This window comes from Lithobates pipiens, unplaced genomic scaffold, assembly GCF_037356315.1.
Source record: "Lithobates pipiens isolate NorthernLeopardFrog02 unplaced genomic scaffold, aLitPip1_a1.2 Scaffold_16, whole genome shotgun sequence".
In the NCBI taxonomy this organism is placed as follows: domain Eukaryota; kingdom Metazoa; phylum Chordata; class Amphibia; order Anura; family Ranidae; genus Lithobates; species Lithobates pipiens.
Genome location: NW_027507748.1, coordinates 50084570 through 50106540, shown reverse-complemented (window position 1 = coordinate 50106540; position 21971 = coordinate 50084570). Strand labels below are relative to the sequence as shown.

At 45.7% G+C, this 21971-nt stretch overlaps 1 protein-coding gene across 4 annotated transcripts in view; it reads left to right on the top strand.

Annotated features, from left to right (window-relative positions):
• The window catches only part of DSCAM (DS cell adhesion molecule), a 730792-nt gene that overhangs the window by 529839 nt on the left and 178982 nt on the right, over positions 1–21971 (top strand). The window lies entirely within an intron of this gene.

Below are 21971 nucleotides of genomic sequence, written 5' to 3'. Positions count from 1 at the left end.
TTAGTTTGTGGGAGATTTGTGTTCAAGACCCAGCATGTTCAGTTTTTTACACCTCTATGGCAAAATAAAAGTATTTTCAGAGAGGGCTTTGCTGGAGAGAGGAAATAGTAGGTATCTTCTGGTGCCTCCTTGTAAGCAGCAAATGTATTTCCGGTGCAAAAATCTTGACAGCAGATTCCTAGCTCCAGCCTTCTAGCTACTGTATATGGAGACTTGTTCCTTGTGTCGGATTGTCAACACATATTCAAAGTGAACAAGTAAACGAGGGAAAATGTAAGGGGAAACTCCATTCTACAAGCAGATTCCATTAGTTCTTTGGGATTCACCTGGCAAGACCTCAACAATGGATTTGACAGACTCCACGCAACTTGGAGACTCACCACCACTGTTGTATTCTTTATAATGTAAAATAAACAGATTAGTTCAACTCTCTGGGGGGGGGGGGGATATCAATAGAAGAATGGGTGGATCTAAGAACTCCGGTGTAGGCATCTCATTGCCGGGGGTTCCCAAGATACATTAAAGACCAGTGGGTGACTCAGCACATGAATGAAATAACACCTGCTGGCATATTTCTATATTACAGAGAAATTTAATTCTCTGTAATATAGAACGCTGGCATTACAAAGTAATCCATCTTTCTGTATGTGGCCACGTATTTTGGATACATTTAGAACTAGGTCTAATAATTCAATTCCTTTGATAAGAACTTAATTAAAATCTGTAATGTTTAATGTGCCATTTGCTCCTGCTGGAATATTAAACCCAGAAATTTTTCTTGGTATTTGACATCTGAAGACCATCACGTCTGCTGTAAAGGAATTGGTCTGCTGTTTAATGTTCACTTTGAGAGCTTTAGATGACAGTATTCAATCACAGCAGCTTGGGGGTGGTTAATTAAGAATTTAAAGAGGATGGCTACTATTAAATATCTCTGTTATTGGCTTGTTTGTGTTCTGCTCAGATTTTTACTAACTGCATTCCTCTTTTTTTTCTGACATAATCCTCCATGTAAAGTGCAGTAATTAATTTCATCCAACTAAGTTTCAGTTACGGAGGTTAGGAAGAAGTCTCTTATGGTTCTGTGTGGAGCAGTTCTTTATACATAGGCTTTGCCCTGTCTTTAGTGGTAAAGAACATTTAGGTCATGTCGAAACTGTGGCCCCCATCTTGTGGAAAGAAATGACAGTTTGTACTCTTTCCCTTCACGTCTGAAGTGTAAATTATGCTTTCTGGGCCGTGTCCGGAATGGCGGACTGAGTGGACGTGTCCTCTGCGTTCTCCTGGAGTGTGATCCGGAAAACCTATCCGCACCTTGCGACTGAGATTACCAGAGGAACCCTGAGGTCTCTGGATGCCTTCCAAAACCCCCTGGCAGTCAGAAAAGGGATAAGAGACTGAAATTCCCCCCTGAATATCCCAGAGGAGGTCAGCCGGTCTCCTGCTCCCTGAAATCTCTTGGGCGCCATAGCAATATGGCATCACAAATGGATAACAAGGCGGATCCTGCATCATCACCCCGGGATTGCCGGAGATCATGGCAGCTATCAACTCGTGACAGACTGTTATCACCTGGAGGTCCAGCTAGATGTGGGCCTAATTCGGCAGGACCTGAACAAAATTCACTCCATGGTTTCTGAGGCTGAACAGTGTGTGGGAACGGTGGAAGATACGATAGCAGACCATGCTGCCTCTATCCGAACTCTCCAGACGAAAGTTAGAGCACTTGAATACCGAGCGGAAGATGCCGAGAATCAGAGCTGAAGAAACAATCTTAGGATTGTGGGCTCAGAGGTGAATACATGGCTCGAATAACCATGAAAAAGAGGCAATCCGCGCAGTCTCTGAGGCACTTATAGGAGCAGGTGAAGTTGAGGGAGGCAGAGTATGTGCATTCTCCTGATCAGGCTCATTATGTGTCCTGGCAGGACACCATAAGGGAATTATCCTTACTTAGAGTCAAACTCACCAGGAAAGCTGTGCTTGATAGTGCCCAGAGGGTTTTTGAATTTGGGGATAAGAAAGGCAGGCTATTGGCCTGGCTAGCCAGGGGGCAGCATACTGTGACTCACATTGTAGATTAAGAGATCTGGATGGCCGTCTGTTGACAGCTCCAGCGGTTATCAATGTAAGATTCCTTGAGTTCTACCAGACCCTGTATTCCTCTAGGGCAAACTTTGATAACTCTGAGCTGCTCCAGTATTTGGACCAGGTTTCACTCCCATCCTTGGAGGCGGAGAAATGTGCAGAGTTGGATAAGGACATCTCTTTTGAGGAAATAAAAAGAGGCCTTGGGATCCATGCAGTTGGGAAAAGCCCCTGGGCCAGATGGAATTCCCGTTGAATTCTACTCTGTATACCAGGAACTTCTAGCACCCAGGTTCACTTCTTTACTGCAGCATTTCTCCACCCTAGACTCCCTACCAGATTCGTTGTCCAACGTGATTGTAGTCTTGGTGCCCAAACCTGGTAAGGACCCCGAAGAGTGTGCTTCTTACCGGCCTATCTCCTTAATTAATGCTGATGCCAAATTACTTGCTAAAATATTGGCCATTAGGCTCAGCAAGGTAATAGAAGACCTTATTCACATGGATCAGGCCGGATTTATGCCAGGGAAGGGCACCAATATCAATATTTGCCATTTGTTCCTGAATTTTAGCCACCTCCCATAGTAACGGGGGAACAAGAGTCATAGCCTCTCTTGATGCAGAGAAGGTCTTTGACTCAGTTGAATGGGAATACTTCTGGGCGGTGTTGCAGACATTTGGGGTGGGACCTAGGTTGCTTCACTGGCTAAGTTTGTTATATAAGGCCCCTAGGGCAAGGATTCAGGTGAATGATACCCTTTTCGGACATTTTTTTCCTCCAGAAGGGGGACCCGGCAAGGCTGCCCACTGTCTCCCAGCTTATTTGCGCTGGCCTTGGAGCCCCTGGTGGCCTTAGTCAGGGATTCTAATTGCATTGCGGTACTCCAGGTTGGCTCCCTGGAGGAGAAAATATCCCTATATGTGGATGACACCCTGTTATATTTACATGATGCTGATTCTTCGCTACAGGCTGCCCTGGAGTCTTTTGATGAGTTTGGACGGTTCTCAGGGATTCGCATTAATTGGATTAAATTTGTCCTATTTCCTATAGATGCGCAGGCCAGGGATTCTGCCTCCCAGACCGCATTATGGTGGGTGGAGGAATTCACGTATTTAGGAATTAGAATTTCGTGTGGCTCCCAGTCCTTCCAACCCCTTAACCTCTAGTCCATGGTCGCACGCCTTAAAGACCATTGCTCTCAATGGGCTAATCTGCCCCTTAATATACTAGGGTAAATTAATATTTTAAAGATGATCTATCTACCCAAGTTAAATTATATATTTAGGAATTGCCCTACGTGGATACCCCAGACCTTCTTCGGGGACTTAGACGGTTGTATTGGCTCTTTTCTGTGGCGGGGATGTTCCCCTCGGATGGCCAGGTCGACTCTTCAGCTCCCAGTTAGCTGTGGTGGTCTGGCTTTACCTAACCTACTGGTGTGCTACCGGGCGGCCATGTTGGTCACAGTGGGGTGGTGGAAGCAGCTATTGTGGGATCTCTCACAGAGTTAGGCAACCTGGTATATCGAGGGAACTAGTGGTACCCTTCCATGCCGAATCCCACTAAGGTTACCCTACGAGTATAGGGGGTGGCTAGGCGGCGGTTTTTATCTCCCAACCAGTGGTCCCCCTATTGTCTGCTGTGTGGGAACTCATCTTTCCCACACTTCAGGACAATCCCTGACCCGCAGCTATGGGCCCGTTATGGCATTAAATTGCTGAAGGATATTGTATGTGCTGGGTCACTTCTTCCTTTTCAGGACCTTGCTGGTAGGCACGGCCTCCCTGCATGGATGATCTTCCGTTACCATCAGCTGCGACATGCATTTCGTGCACAGTTCCTGACACCACCCAACCTCAGATGTGGTCGAGGATTTACTGGCTCAAGATTTACTGGCTTTTCCGGACAAATTCACCCCAAATTGATGCACTGTGGGATAAGTGAAGGGAAGACATTTTAAAAACTTTGAAAGCTTTGAAAACAGTTCCAAGCTGGTGATATCCTCTAGGGATAAATGAATGCAAGCCAAATTCCTGCGCAGGATATACTTTACGCCTCAGAAATGGCATAGAATATACCCACAGAGGTCCCAGAACTGTCCGTGATGCCAATCTCCTGACAGCACCTATATTTATGTTTTGGGCCTGTCCTTGTCTTCTCTCTGCTTGCACATATTGGGCTGCGTACTGCTGTAGCCTGACACCCCCCCCCCCCCACACACACTTCTTGTGTTATTATGTTGTTGACAGCTACATCCCCTTGCTTTTGGGAAATGTCTACCTACGGCAACCTTTTGTAATCCCACCTTGGTTATTGATTACTACATTTATGTTGTTTTCCATCCATGTATTCACTCTACTATTTTCACGACTTGTAATATGAAGAACAGGGGCGCATAACATTTGGCCTACGTGCCCAATGTGGTCCTTGGAGACCCCTGATGTGGCCCTCAATCTCAAAGCAGGAAAGTGCATGCCCATTGTCGGCAACCCAGTGATCACAATCTCGGCTTGACGAGCCACCATCCCAGAGCATCGGAGTGCATCGATCTGGCGCGGCAGCGGAGCAAGCAGGCGGCTGTCTCCTGTTCCAGGTGGAGTGATACCAAGTGCACTTCACCTGGGACCATTCTAGCAGCATGGAAAACGATGCCTACAGAAGCTGGAAGAGTAAAAAAAAAGGTCAAAGTCAAACAACACATCTAATTTCACTTTTGCAATGAACATAAGAGCACCTATGAAAGGGTTAGCAACTATTAGGCTGCTTTCACACTGATCCTCGGGTGCAGAACTGTGCACCTTCAGTTTTGTGGGTTAGACTTCTATTATATCATGCAGGTTTGGTGCACTTTCTGAAAGTGTACCAAAACTCTTGAATGCAGGAGTTTTTGTGCACTTTCAAAAAGTGCCCCACATCTGCATGATATAATAGTCTATGGCAAAGCACAGCTAACCCATGGGAAATCTGCAGGTGCACTCCAACATCAATGCCTGACCTCACAAATGCGCTTCTGGAAGAATGGTCAAAGATTTCCATAGACACACTCCTAAACCTTGCGGACCGCCTTCCCAGAAGAGTTGAAGCTGTTATAGCTGCAAAGGGTGGGCCAACTTAATATTGAACCCTACGGACTAAGACTGGGATGCCATTAAAATTCATGTGCGTGTAAAGGCAGGTGTCCCAATGCTAATATAATATAGTGTATTTGGATGAAAGTTTTTCTGCCCAGAGTTTAACTTTAACTGCTCTGCTGCTCAGCCACATATTCCAGATCATGTGTCACTGCAGTTGCCTACACCATCTCCCAAAATTGCAGTTGGTAATTGGCTGTGCACCCACCCATAGCCAGCTCTCAGTGCCTTTTGGCCTCTGCAGATGAACCAGCGCCGTTTTGCCATCCGTAGCTGCCAGGTCCTGTCAACAGACAGCTATTACCGTGACCAGGTGGGGCATCAGCTGGTAATGTGGCCAGGAAACAGGAGGCTGAGAAATGAGGAGAAGCTCTCTGTCTGCAGTAGCATTGTATTGTCTTCTAGGCATTCCGCTGCAAAACTCCTGTAAGTCCCTGAAAAAGTGGAGCTTTGCCCTGCATGAACAAAGCACAGTTTCACTTTGCTGAAATTTTAGAAACCGTGCATTATTCGATCAGTACTACTATAATATACAACGATCAGCCACCCACCATAACATTGTGACCACCCAAATATAGTGAGCAGGTCCCAATTTTGCCACCAAAACAGCCCTGACCCCTCATAGCATGGACTCTTCTAGACCTGATCCTGTAGGTTGCAAGATGGGGCCTTGATGGATCGGACTTCCCGTAGTACATCCTGGCAGGGCCGTCTTAATAGCATCATGGGCCCCTGGGCAAAGTAATGCACTGGGGCCCCTACCAGCTTGCCCTAATATACACACCTACTTTCAAAAAATAAAGTATAAATAATTGATAGAATTAAACATATATTCATTAGTACTTTCAATAAAATCGATTTTACAAAAGGAAAACATTCCATAAATCAAAGACTAGTCAGCACAAAGCGCACAGTACAGGGGGGAATGCAGAAGGGCACAGTCCGGGGGGGGGGGGGGGGGGGGGTCAGGAGGGCGCAATACTGGGATAAGGAGGGCGCAGTATAGGTTCTGGGACGCTTCCCGGAACACGACCATATCGGGACAGATTAGTAAAAAGCAGGACTGGCCCAGCAAATCTGGGACAGTTGGCAAGTATGATGCAATGCAAGATTATTGTGGGGCCCCCATGAACCTGGGACCGATGGGCAGTGCCCAGGAATTCCCTTGCATTAAGCTGGCCCTGCATCCTGGTGCCATGTCTTCCCCAGGTAAGTGAGTCACACACACCCGGCCATCCACATGATGTAAAAGAAAACATGGTTCATCAGACCAAGCCACCTTCTTCCATTGATCCATGGTGCAGTTCTGATGCTCACGTGCCCATTGTAGGCGGTTTTGGCTGAGGACATGGTTTAGCATGGGTATCCTGACCAGTCTGTGGCTACACAGCCCAATACACAACAAACTGCAATGCACTGTGCATTCTGACACCTTTCTATCAGAACCAACATACATTTTATCATGTGAGCTCCAGCAGCTCTTCTGTTGGATCTGGCTACAAGGGCCAGCCCATGATCCTGTCGCTGGTTTTCCTTCCTTGGACCCAGTGGCGTAACTAGAACCTTCAGGGCCCTGATGCAAGAAACCATGAAGGGCCCCCCTGAACCCAAGCCAGGGCCCTTCCCTCTGAGTCTGTAGTTCCACCACTGGCATCAGTAGTTTTTTTTATTTTATTTTTAGGTGCCCCATTGGGGGACTGTCCCTAGGCAGGATGGGGTCCCCGTCCCCAGAAGAGATGAGGTCCTTAAGTTACTGCCCCCAGGTGAGAAGGGGTCCCTGTCCCCAGGGGAGATGGGGTCCCTGTCCCCATGTGAGAAGGGGCCCCTGTCCCCAGGGGGAGATGGAGGGGGTATGTAATGGTGTGTGGGGGATGGGGTCCTCTCACTCACTATGACCAAGCTGCAGGCCAGGCACTCATCCATGTTGGCCTGGGCTCCATCCAGTGTGCTGGACAGGTGATCAGCATATCTCCCAGAAAGACCTTTCATCATCTGTGTATGACAGGGGAGGAGGGGGGCTGGCAGACAAGCCTGCAGTGTCCTCCGGGGGGCTCTCATAGGGCTGCACTGTATCTGGGTGCTTAAAGTATGTTTACCCAAAAGAAGTATGCAGTGCAGTGTGGCTGGGGAGAACAGACATCGAAATGAGCGGCAATGCATGGAGCAGGAGAGGGGTACTCTGAGGAGTCGGCCAAGGACACAGGTCATGCGGGGAATGCACAACTAAAGAGCAGCCAGTGCGATAGTCAAGCATGGAGCTCTGCTAGTCACCCTCCACCCACCCGTGTGCATGGTGCACTGGTACCCCTAGCTGCCTATGCTGCTGTCGGCCATATGTAGAGGGGTCTGCATGGGCCCCCTGCAGCACAGGGCCCAGTTGCGGTCGCGACTGCTGCACCCCCTATAGTTACGCCCCTGCTTGGACCACTTTTGGTAGGTTCTGACCACTGCAGCCCAGGAACATCCCACAAGAGCTGCAGTTGTATGCCCCATACACACTATCAGATTTTCCTGCTGAGTTTTTCCTTCAGATTTAACAAAACCAAATAATATGAGGTCAAACCTTAAGAGTTTCAATGTGTATACAATCAGGCAGGTCCTTGCACTACATGGTTTTGGTAAACCTGAAGGAAAAACTCAGCAGAAAAACTGATAGTGTGTATGGGGCCTTAGAGTTGCTCTGACCCAGTCATCTAGCCATTTCAGTTTGGTCCTTGTCAAAGTCGCTGAAATCCTTACGCTTACCCAATTTTTTGGCTTTCAATACATCCACTTCAGGGACAACATGTTCACTTGCTGCCTAACACATCCCACTGACTTTCTGGTGCCATTGTCACAAGATAATCAATGTTATTCACGTTACCTGTCAGTGGTGATACTTTTAGGGCTGATGGGTGTATATTTTGAAGACATTCTATGATTACAACACACACTTTCATTTTATAACATCAGCATTGTAATAGTAATGCAAACAATAGTTATATTTGACAATCCAATATAAACTTACTTCTCCATTTCTATAAAAAGGCTTACCTGTAGGTACAGTGATAATCTCCTAAACTTGCACTGTTTCAGAGATATTCACACTACATGCAGCCATTGATGTCCCCCGTGTATGCGCTCTGAAGGGACAGCATACTTGTGCCGTCCCTTCGGAGCTCCGTGCCGCGGTCCGTGACTCATGCACAGGAGTGAGGTCATTGCAGCTCGGCCAATCAGACGGCCAGAGTACGTGAACCTGGAAGATGAAGATGAAGATGAAGATGGAAATATACACCCCGTGAAGTGATTGGCCTCATGTGAAACACAGACATGAAACAAATCCTCCTGCGTAAGTTGTATCTGTGTATCTGCATCCATCTCTTCTCTATAGCCCTCCAAAGTGTTTAACCACTTCAATACCAGCCACTTTCCCCCCTTCCTGCCCAGGAAAATTTTCAGCTTTCAGCGCTGTCGCACTTTGAATGACAATTGCGCGGTCATGCAACACTGTACCCATACTAAATTTTTATAATTTTCTTCCCACAAATAGAGCTTTCTTTTGTAGTTATTTGATCACTTCTGTGTTTTTTAATTTGTGCGCTATAAACGAAAAAAGGCAACACTTTTGAAAAAACAACAACCGATGGGCACTGATAGGCGGCACTGATAGGCAGCACTGATGGGCACTGATAAGCGGCACTGATGGGCAGCACTGATAGGCAGCACTGATGGGCACTGATAGGCGGCACTGATAGGCAGCACTAATGGGCGGCATTGATAGGCAGCACTGACGGCTTTGGTAGGCAGCACTGATTGCACTGATAGGCAGCACTGATGGGCACTGGTAGGTGGCACTGGAATGGCAGCAATGATGAGGAGCTAGTGACAGGCTTTACTGAGTGGCACTTTGGGGCACTGACAGGCATAATTGATGGGGTACTGATTGGCACTTTTTTGGGCACTTTTGTGAGCACTGATCTGTACTTTCATGGGTACTGACAGGCTTTATAGAGGGGGATGGGCTGGCAGGTGATGGGCATTTATTGGCACCGTTTGATGGGGCTGTGCTGATAATCAATGTGCTGATTATCAGCACAGACCCCCCCCCCGACAGGGAGAGCCACCGATTGGCTCTCCCTGTCAGCGTGAACTGAGGAAAGCCTTTTACAGGCACTTCCTGGTTCACGCGATGATCAGCTATTATTGGTCACAGCTGATCACGTGGTAAGAAGCCTCTGTCAGAGGCTCCATACCACGATCGGAGTTGCGGTGTGTCAAACTGACATACAGCACCTCAGATCGCCTCGCTGCGCGCCCCCTGCAGGTTAGTGCCGGCTCTGTGATCCTGATCATGTCATATGCGTCCGGTCAGGATAACTAAACCACTTTGCCACCGTCATTCTGCTATGCGGCGGGCGGCAAGCTGATTGGAGGGAAGGGACACACCCCCCTACCCACAGCACACAGGAACAGAGCTGAGGCTATAAATCACAGGCTGTGTGCTGGAGGTCCCTCCCCTGTCACCTTTTTTCCTCTTGGTGTCAGGAAAACTCATGCAGATGGCAGCGGAAGGAGGCAGTGGACAGAAATGACACGTCTTGCTCTGTATTGAGACAAGTGCACACTAGACAGGGAACTCCTTTGTTCATATTTCATGTCTGAGGTTTACAACAATTTTAAAATCCCAGCACAGAATGTTAGGAACTCGGGATGTAAACCTACCCACAAAGGTGCAGCAATCCGCAGTATCTGGCAGTAATACTGTTGGGTTTAGAATATACGCCTCATAAGGAAAAGGTCACAGCAATGTAACGGGGACGTAAATTCTCATTCCAAAGGTGTCCCCGAAGTGCACTGCCTTCCCCATTCCTTCCAGGCTGCTCTGGATCCATAGTTTGGGGAGCTGTTGGCTATTTCTGATGACAGCTCTCAATGAATAAGTCATGATGGCTGCTTTGTTCACTATCTCCGGATCAGATCGTTTATTTTTAGAGAGCAGAGATGGCCTGTCAAGATTTTGTTTCCTTATCCTCAGAAGAGAAGAGGGGAGAGATCCCCCCACCGCCTCTACAAAACAACATCAAAGCTCCTCTGCTGACAAGCTATGATCGGAATAACATTAGTCAGTTTATACCTTCCATCTCCATGTTGGAGTGTCTACGATCGCTCGTATTCCTGGTCACAAATTATTTTGGAAAGAAAAAAAAAAGTATCTGCTTGTTGTTCACAATAACTGAGGATGTTGTTTTGATCATGGGCTTTCATATCAAAGTGTCAGCTGTTGAGCCCAGTTGTGTCAATTTAATATGGAGATATTGGCTGTGATCTATCATTCACTTACACAAGTGCAAAAGGCGATCGTCTTCACACGTTGAAGACCCTCATTGAGCCTTAAGCTGGCCATACATTATGCAATTTTCCTATTCAATTTCCTTTCAGATTTACCTTCAACTATGTAGTGCAAAGGCCTGATTTCATACAAATTCGAAGCGCTTAGGATTGACCTCATATTATGTGGTTTTGGTAAATCTAAAGAAATTACAAGCAATTTGTTTAATGCACAGAGGTAGAATCGTATTTAATGTTTAGTTTTAAGAATGTTCCTTTGATTTTCCAGTCATTAGTGGGGTCAAATCTACACTCACTGGCCACTTTATTCAGCATTGTGAAAAAGAAGAATGTGCAAACCAAATCCTCAGAGTGGCAGCCAATAATAAAAGAGGTGTCCCCACAAAAATGATAATTGTAGCACCCTGGAGTTTAGGCAGGGTTGCTCCTCACAAATTGACTTGCCAGGAGTAGTTATCCTGGTTGATTGATAGAGATCTATTGATTTCTCCCTAAGTTTGGCCTTCTTGCACTTTTCTCTTCTACCACTAGGTGGCCCGGATACTTGGTGGTACTAGATATGAGAAGGGCAACGCAAGGTCAGGTAATGGGTATATGGGGTATCTCAGCCAATGGGCAGGGGTTTTCTTGAATCCCTTGGCTTGCTGGGAGAACCTATATTTTCGGGTGAGGTTCTGTGCCACCTGAACAGCTGTCTGGGTGGACGTGTGTGGTATTGCCCAGGCTGCTAGGCTGGAGATTGGGTCTATCCGGGGCACATCTGGCTGCTAGACTATCCAGAAGCAAGAGAGCAGCACAGGGTTGGGATTGTGGATTACAGTCCAACCAGAATTGATGGTTCTGCCAGAGAACCTGTCATGGTCGGAGGTAGAGGGGAAGATGTCGCCAGCAAAGGACCATCCACCTTATTACCAGGGACCACAGTGAGTAACTGAAGCAAGTACCGGAGCAGTATACTCCCCTACCGGGGACGGTGAAGAATCGGGAAACTTCAGTGGGAATCAAGTCAGGGACTCAGCCAGCGGAGGTGACGCTTGCAGAGCAGCCTTGTGTGTCAAGTTAGGGACTGAGCAGGCCAGTGGGGTGAAGCTTGAGAGGTATCTGGAGTGCCAAGCTAAGGACCAAGCAGAGAAGCGGGGGTGATGCTTGAGGAAGATGCCACTGTAAAGATTGGAGGAGCTCAAGGGATTCAGTGGAGGGGAATCGGTGGGTCTAGTGAGAGACGGGGAGCTCAGTGCATTGAAGAACTACAAGGAGAGATTGTAGTGGAAGTGAAGGAACTACGCTTTGTGCTAGGAACTGTTAGACTGTTGCCATAGGAGACAGCATTCCTACACATATAGATGTGGTATCTTGCTTGATGCCTTTCCCTGCATGGCTGTCTTCCTATTGAAGTCTTGGAGTCTGCCAATTAATCTTGCAACTACCTAAGGGTGTCCTGGCCCTAACCCTCTCTCCTCCAAAAAAGATTGTTAAAAGAAATACTTTCTTTTGCATTTAAGAAGTGTCTGGCGCCCAATAACTTTAACCACTCTACACCCACCATGCCTCACAATCCACTACATACAGAAGGATGTCAGCTGTCCCTGGCACTGGAAGTTCTCATTAGACCGAATGAGGCCTGGGACTTTTCTACATAATAAAGAAATAAATGTGGCGCTAATAAATCCAAACTCATAAGTACAAAGAAAGTACAAAATAAATAAAAACATGTACAATTCCTTATTCTAATAATCAAAATTGCAAGTGCAGGAAAAAAACAAAACAAAAAAACATACATTCTTATAATGTGTATTCACACTTGCTTCCACCATTTGTGATCCACCAATAGTGTGCCCCAGCCACTTTTATTAGGTACACCTGTTCAATTGCTTGGTAACATAAATTGCTAATCAGCCAATCACATGGCAGTAACTCAATGCATTTAGGCATCTAGACGTGGTGAACACAACTTGCTGAAGTTTAAACTGAGCATCAGAATGGGGAAGAAAGAGGATTTAAGTGACTTTGAATGTGGCATGGTTGTTGGTGCCAGATGGGCTGGTCTGAGTATTTAAAAAACTGCTGATCTACTGGGATTTTCACACACAACTATCTCTCGGTTTACGGAGCATGGTCCGAAAAAGAGAAAATATCCAGTGAGCGGCAGTTGTGTGGAGGAAATTGACTTGTTGGAGGTCAGAGGCGAATGGGCAGACTGGTTCAAGATGATAGAAAGGCAACAGTAACTCAAAGAACTTGTTACAACCAAGGAACGCAGAATACCATCACATTCCTGTCAGATAAGATCAGGACACTGAGGCTACAATTCACACAGGCTCACCAAGATTGGACAATAGAAGATTGGAAATACGTTGCCTGGTCTGATGAGTCTCTGTTTCAGCTGCAACATTCAGATGGTCAGGTCAGAATTTAGCGTAAACATGAAAGCATGGATCCATCCTGCCTTGTATCACCGGTTCAGGCTGATGGTGGTGGTGGAGTAATGGTGTGGAGGGTATTTTCTTGGCACACTTTGGGCCCCTTAGTACCAATTGAGCATCATTTAAACACCACGGCCTACCTGAGTATTGTTGCTGACCATGTCCATCCCTTTATGACTACAGTGTCCCCATCTTCTGATGGCTCCTTCCAGCAGGATAATGCACCATGTCACAAAGCTCCAATCATCTCACCACCGGACAATGAGGTCACTGTACTCCAATGGCCTCCACACTCACCACATCTTATCCAATAGAGCACCTTTGGGATGTGGTGGAACAGGAGATTTACATCATGGATGTGCAGCCGACAAATCTGCAGCAAATGCGTGACGCTATCATGTCACTATGGAGCAAAATCTCTGAGGAATGTTTCCAACACCTTGTTGAATCTATGCCACGAAGAATGAAGGCAAAAGGGGATCCAACCTGGTACCAGCAAGGTGTACCTAATAAAGTGGCCGGGGAGCGTAGAGATTTTTCAACTGAAGCGACAAGAAAAGTAAAAAAAGCAGGATGGAACTACAAGTATATGTAGTTTCTATTTGGAAAGTCCATTCATTCCAAAAACAAATTGTTTCGAAATCCCAAGCTCCTTTTGGTCTAATGAGAACTTCCAGAGTCAGGGACAGCCGACATCCTTCTAGGTAGAGTGGGTTACAAGGCATGGTGGGTGCAATGCAAGGTATATTCATGGGCACCAGACACTTCTTAAATGCAAAGAGATTTATTTTCTCTTGAACAGAACTGTGGGAGAGAGGGTTAGGGCCAGAACACCCTTTAGTAGCTGCAATGTTAATTAGCAGACTCAGAGACTTCTATAGGTAGACAGTTATGCAGGGAAAGGCATCCAGCAAGACACCACAGCTGCATGTTTTGGATTGCTGGCTCCTATGGCACCAATCTTGTAACCGTTTCTAACACAAGTTGTAACAAACTCCTTTACTTCCTCTACAATCTCCTCTTGTAGATCTTCACTCCACTGAGCTCCCAGTCTCTCTCACTAGACTTGCTCATCCACAGCCACTGGATCTCCTGAGCTCTTCCAACCTTCTCACTCAGTATCTTCCTCACCCCCGCTTCCCTGCTGGGTCCCTAGATTAGCACTCACAGATACTTCTCAAGCTTCACCCCACTGGCCTGTTCGGTCCCTGGCTTGGCACACAAGGCTGCTCTACAAGCGTCACCTCCGCTGGCTGGGTCCCTGGCTTGACACCTACTGAAGTTTCCCAATTCTTCACCGTCCCCTTGTGGTGAGAATACTGCCCCGGTACTTGCTTCAGCTACTCACGGTGGTCCCTGGAAATAAGGTGGTTGGTCCCTTAGTGGCAACAGCTTCCCTTCTACCTCCGACCAGGACAGGTTCCCCCCGGTTGGACTGTGGCCACAGTCCCAACCCTGCACTGCTCTCTTGCTTTTGGATTGGCCCTCAGACAGCCTAGCAGCCAGATGTCACCTGGATAGGACTCAGGCTTTGGCCTAGCAGCCCGGGGCAGTACCACACACATCCACCCAGACAGCCGTCCAGGTGGCAAAGAACCCCGATCACCTGACCTCACCCAAATAAATAGGCTCTCCCAGCAAGCCAAGGGACCCAAGAAGATCCCTGCCCATTGGCATAGATACCTCATCTATTCCTAATCTGTCCTTGCAATGCCCTTGTCTTATCTAATGCCACCAGATACCGGGCCATCTTGTGACAGAAGAGAGAAGTGCAGCAATTCCAGAATTAGGGTGGAATCAATTGATCTTCCATCAATTGGCCAAGGCAACTATACCTGGCAGGTAAATTTACTAGAAACTCTACTTTGGAACAACATCCGTCACATCATTGAATGTACTGATAGTTTTCATACAATCAATGCAAAATCTGCTAGTGTATAGCCTACTTAAGAGTAATGCAGCGTACACACGATCGGAATTCCGGCCAGAAAAAGACTGATGAGAGCTTTTCATCAGAAAATGCGACCGTGTGTATGCTCCATCGGAATTTAGCTGTCTGAATTCCCACCAGCCAAAAATTGATAGCATGTTCTCAATTTTCCAGACGGAAAAACTTTCTATCGGTAATTCCGATCGTGTGTATGCAATTCCGACACGCCAAAAATCACGCATGCTCAGATTCAACTACGAGACAGAAGCTATTGGCTACTGGCTATTGAACTTCCTTTTTCTAGTCACGTCGTACGTGTTGTACGTCACCGCGTTATAAACGATCGGAATTTGGTGTGACCGTGTGTAGGCAAGACAGCTTGAGCCGAATTCCGTCGAAATTCTGTCGGGAAAACCATCAGAGCTTTTTCCGACGAGAATTCCGATCGTGTGTACGTGGCATAAGGGAACTCTGACCACTGGACCCACAGCAACAGGGGAGTGTGATAAGGAATTATTTATGCCCTTAAATATGGTAGGCATTTCGAGTGCTTCTGGTTGGGAGGCAGCCCCTTATTACACGATCCAACGATAGTCGATGACGCAGCAGTAAGAACCGCGCTGATACCAGGGAAGCTGCATTTTTACAAACTTCCAGAAGATAAGATATCCACAACGGTATGAATTCAGTGGTAGGGGAACCACTCGTCCGTTCAATTACAACCTCGTTTACATAGGCAGACCGCCATTCTGCCTGTCTCCCGAATGATCGGCGGGTCCCGGCGGACATCGCGCTCGCTGGACCCACTGATTGGCTCCCGCTGTGTGGGATCCAAGTGCCTCGCTAAGTAAACATAAATCATCAGTGCATAATCAAGTGCAAAAAGCAATAAAATTAACAAAAATAGTAGTAATAATAATCAATGTGATGAAGAAACATAAGCAGTAAGTCCATACAACCTCAACGACTTTACAAGTCTGGTGATGTGTTGTGCCAGCTCAGAGAGGAGTCTAGAGAAGCACAGCGTGATTAAGCCCGGAGTGGTGCTTCGAGGGCACACCGGAGAAGAATTCTCACAAGTCGTTGGTCTGTATTTGTACCGTGTGGTGCTGTTCTTGTTCTCTGTAAGCCAAAATACCGTAAGTTAATTCAAATAGTTGCTGCAATTGAATCAGTTCAGCTTTTTACAAATGATCTAATCGAGGAGAGAATTGTATCAGTGCCCAGATCTAATCACCAAATCAAACTGAAAACCGCTATCAAGAAAAATCAAACTGAAAACAGCCCATAAAAAAACAATGTCATTGTCTTTCATGGTCTTTATCAGATGAGACTCCACTGCAAAACATTCACTTTGTTACAGCAGACCTAAAACATTAATGCCGCGTACACACAAACGGAAATTTCGGCCAGCAAAAGACCGATGAGAGCTTTTCATCGGAAAATGCCACCGTGTGTATACTCCATAGGAATTTAGCTCTCCGAATTCTTGCCAGCAAAAATTTGATAGCATGTTCTCAATTTTCCAGATGGAAATTCCGATCGTGTGTATGCAATTCCGATGCACTAAAACTCACGCATGCTCAGATTCAACTACGAGATTGAAGCTATTGAAGCTATTGGCTACTAGGTATTGAACTTCCTTTTTCTAGTCCCGTCGTATGTGTTGTACATCACCGCATTCTTGGCGGTTGGAATTTGGTGTGACTGCGTGTAGGCAAGACAGTGTGAGTGGAATTCCGTCAGAATTCCGACGGGAAAACCATCAGAGCTTTTTCCGACGAGAATTCCGATCGTGTGTACGCGGCATTCGTTTTGTTTCTCTTTGCAGCCACTTCTATGTGCAGGACTTCCGTGTTTGGCTGGATGTCATTACTAAGGATGGGCTTCCTATTGGTGACAGTAGTATCAAATGGTGACAATGGCAGCAGGCATGCGCAGTGAATATTATTAGGTATAGAACTCCTTACCTGTATGTACTGTACACTGATATTAGACTGGGGGACAAGTTGTATTAATTTCACAGATTGGACCAATCTTTCCCCACAAGGGTTCCTCCAGAGCTCACCTACAATGACCACCAATGTACGGGGACACTACATTATTCATTGTGTTTTCTGGCCATTATTATTAACAAGATCTGTAGATATATATATATATATATATATATATATATATATATATATATATATATATATATATATATATTTTTTTTTTTTGTAGGGATTCCCTGAAACTTCAAAAGGATGTCCAGGGTTCCCCTGGGGTAAAATGGTTGAGAAAAATTGAGTCGGATGTTGAAACATGTTAAAATAATGGGTGCAATTTAACTTAAAAACTGTAATCAGTCTTTAAGTGAACCTTAAAGTGGATGTAAACCTCATTCATGAAATCTGATCTGGGGACATATATCTGTAGTGTTTACTTATCTCTCTCCAAAGCCCTAAGTCCCATGTCTTTCTGCTGCTCCATTCTTCTGTTATCAGCACAATCATTTCTGACAAGCTCTCCAACACAGGAGATAAAAGCAGCTGAAAATGTGTGTGTCGGGATGGGAGCTTAGCGATAGATATACAGAGAGCTTGTCTGTGGGTACAAGTCATCTAGAAGTCGGATTGAAGTAGTACAGGAACCTTTTCTGAAGTCAGAGCGACCTCAGTAGTGTGCATTAAGACGGCTCTCATTCACTTATATTGATTTTATCATGTCGCACAACTTGAGGCGACTAGGGGCAACTTCAAGTCGGATCCAAAGTCGCCCCTGTGTGAATCGACTCTTAGGTGATCAATGTATATTGCAGGGATTTTAACCACTTGACCTCCAGAAGATTTACACCCTTCATTAGCAGACGGCACTACTTTACTGACTTACTTAACTGACAATTGCGCTGTACCCAAATACAATTTTTGACCTTTTTTCCCCCCCAAAAGAGCTTTCTTTTTGTGGTAATTGATCACCTCTGCTTTAATTTTTTTGCGCTATAAACAAAAAAAGACTGTCAATTTTGTAAAGAAAAAAAATATATATTTTTTATTTTTTACTTTCTGCTATAAAACATATCCAATAAAAAAATGTCAAAAATGTAATGTCTTCATCTTTTTAGGCCAATATGCATTCTGCTACGTATTTTTGATAAAAAAAAATAAAAATTCCAATAAGTGTATATTGATTGGTTTGAGAAAAAGTTATAGCGTCTACAAACTATGTGATATTTGCATTTATTTATTTAAAAAATTTTTGTTTTATACTAGTAATGGTGGCGATCAGCGACTTTTAGTGGGACTGTGATATTGAGGCAGACAAATTGGACACCTCGCTGACATCTTTTAAATACTTTTTGGGGACCAGTGACACTAATACATAGCTCCCAACTGTCCCTGATTTGGAGGGACTTTCCCCGATTTGGACCAATGTCCCTCTGTCCCTCATTACTCCTCATTTGTCCCTCATTTTGGTCTGATCCATATAGTTGTATATAAAATGCACTTTTTATCTTTCAAAAAGTGTTTCCCAGTGCTAAACCTTTCATTCAAATTCTAAACTGCTGCATTTGTAAATATCAAAAGCCAATATAAAGGAATAGTAGTGGTTAAAAAGCACTTGTGGGTTTAAACAAATAATTTTTTTGAATAATTCTCCTTTAAGGGGGCGTGGCAGGGGGTGTGTCCTATGCCTATATAGGTTTGCTAATAGGTGTCCCTCGTTCTCATCTCAAAAAGTTGGAAGGTATGCTAATATAGTGATCAGTGTTACAAAATATGCACTGTCACTGTACTAATGACACTGGCAGGGAAGGGGTTAACATCAGGGGCGATTAAAGGGTTGACTTTGTGTCTAGGTTGCACTTACTCACTGTGGGGGAGGTGCTTTGACTAGGGGAAGGCAAATATCTGTGTTCCTGCTTTGCCTTCCCATAGTCATGTTCCATATACCTTCAGATTACCATAGTACATTGAATATTACAGAAAATGACAGCACTGCAGTTTGAAATGAAAAGGTCATTTTTAGTAACATTCAATTGCAATATGGCTCATGTATCCATTGTGTACACTATATATTTCTTTATTTACTATCCCATGAAAGTGGACTTGTCCTTTAAAATATCCTTTATTTGTGAAGGGGAAGTATTTGTCCCTCATTTTGGTCTGATCTATATAGTTGTATATAAATTGGACTACTTATCTATCAAAAAGTGTTTTCCAGCACTAAACCTTTCATCTGATTTCTAAATTGCTGCATTTGTAAATTGCAAAAGCCAATATAAAGGAATAGTAGTGGTAAAAAAAAGCCCTTGTGGGTTTAAAGTGATTGTAAACCCTTACAAACCACTTTGACCTACAGGTAAATCTAAATTAAGGCTTATCTGTAGGTCCAAGAAATATGGCGCCGCTGCCTGTCTTTTTGTAAATATCTCCTAAACCGTATTGGTTTAGGAGATATTTACAAAAAGACAGGCAGCGGCGCGCAGGCGCACTGAGCAGGCCGCAGATCGCGGCGATATGCCGCTTGTGTCGGCTCCCATGCACATGCACAGGAGTGACGTCATTGCGGTTCTGGCGAATCACAGCACCGGAGCAGTGAGACCCGGAAGTCACTCTGGGATACATGGCAGCAGCGAAGATGAAGACGGAGGACCGCTTCGGGGGCTTCGTTCTCAGGTAAGTTATTCATAATGAAATAGTATGCTATGCATAATAGCTCATTATGCCTTTGACTTGCAGGTTGCATTTTTTTTTTTTTTAAGTAGCCTTTACTTCCTCTTTAACCACTTGAGATCCGCGCTATAGCCAAATGACGGCTACAGCGCGGATCTCCTTTTCCGGTACGACGTCAATAGACGTAGTCCCGTGTACGAGTGGCCTGCGCGCCCCCTGAGGGGCGCGTGCGGCGCGCTCTGTGATCGGCGAGTCCATGAGACTCGCCTGATCACCGATCCGTGCAAGGGGTCGATCCCGACCCCTTATCACGTGATCAGCTGTCAGCCAATGACAGCTGATCATGTGATATAACGGAGCCGGTAATCGGCTATTATTATTCCTCGCGCGAGGAGAAAAAAAAAAAAAGCCGATCACCGGCGGCCGTGATCGGGACATCAGTCCCGATCACGGCCAGCCCTGCTAATGCCTACCTGCCCCTGCCAGTGCCCACCTGCCCCCTGCAGTGCCACATCTACTAAAAGTAAGTGCCCCCCATCAGTGCCACCCAGCAGTGCCCACAGTGCCACCCAGCAGTGCCCACAGTGCCACCCACAGTGCCACCCAGCAGTGCCCACAATCTTCCTCAAAGGTGCTGCACCCCAGTGCCGCCCATCAGTCTATTTGTGGGGAAAAAATGATAAAAATTTCATTTGGGTACAGTGTTGTATGGCCGCGCAATTGTCATTCAAAGTACATCAGCGCTGAAAGCTGAAAATTGGTCTGGGACTGAGGGGGGTTTAAGTGCCCAGTAAGCAAGTGGTTAAAGTGGTTGTAAACCCTTACAACCAACTTTGACCTACAGGTAAGCCTAGATTAAGGCTTACCTGTAGGTCCAAGAAATATCTCCTAAACCTATACGGTTTAGGAGATATTTGCCGAAAGACAGGCACCGCTGTCTACGGCGCACTGAGCGCTCCGCGGTCAACGCCGATATGCCACGAGTGGCGGCTCCCATGCGCATGCGCGGGAGTGACGTCATCGCGGCTTCGCCGAATGACAGCGGCAGAGCAGCGAGACCCACTGAGAAGATGGGTGCGCCGGACTACAGGGGATAGCGGTGACATCGCTGGCTCCTGTGTCAGGTAAGTGACACATAATGGGCTACTATGCAATGCATAGTAGTCCATTATGCTTTACCTTTGCAGGGAATCAAAGAGGAAGTAAACTCATCAGGGTTTACTTCCTCTTTAACCAATCTCGTTTTTTGTACAATTCTCCTTTAAGGGGGAGTGACAAGGGGTGTGTCCTATGCCTGTATACGTTTGCTGATAGGTGTCCCTCATTCCCATCTCAAAAAGTTGGGAGGTATGATGAAACCCCCAAAATGCATTGGTTATTTTTTATCAATTTGGACCTTCTGTTAAGCTAAATAAACATTTACGAGCCTTATGCCCTGTACACATGGTCGGACATTCCGCCGAAAAAATCCGTTGGATTTTTTCCGATGGATTTTGGCCTAAACTTGTCTTGCACACACACGGTCGCACAAAGTTGTCAGAAAATCCGATCGTTCAGAATGCGGTGACGTCAAACACGTATGATGGGACTATAAAGTGGGTAGTAGCCAATAGCTTTCTCGTAATTTATTCTGAGCATGCGTGGCACTTTGTCTGTCAGAATTGTCTACACACGATCGGAATTTGTTGTCGGAAATTTAAGATCCAGCTCTCAAACTTTGTGTGTCGGAAATTCCGATGGAAAAAGTCAGATGGAGCCCACACACAATCGGATTTTCCCGACAACCTGATCCGATCGCACATTTTCCGTCGGAAAATCCGACCGTGTGTATGGGGCATTGCACTATAATTCTGGTGCTCTGTCTCCATATTTATTGAAAATGTCAATCCCCACAATCAGAATTTCTCCTCGTTAGTTCTGATTACGCCGCTTGTGCACCTGATTTCTACCCCCCTAAATATGATCTGCTAGTGTTATTAAGCTATTTTCTGCCAGCTTGTATTTTAGGATTATTGTTCCATGAAGGTTCTAAGACATGAAAATAACAGTCCTATAAATACCCAGGTCACCTACACAGCAGCAGATGTGCAAACTTATTACACATTCAGGAACAATTCTCCCGCTGTGAATGAGAATAATGCAGCCAGAGCCCAGCCAACAGAACACAAACTGCAGCTTAAACCTCAATACCATATAAATGGGGGAAATTAAAATTGCACATCACGTATCGTGTTCAGAAACTTCCTAGCTCAGACGTGCACCCCGATCACACAGGGCGACATTGCAGATAAAGGGAACCTGTTATTAGGTAATTGTGTAGTTCCAAGCATGTAGATCTGTTTTTCTTTTTGGGACTGAAAGCTTTCTGTGCCGATTTGGAATAGGAAGGTATATATACACTATATTACCAAAA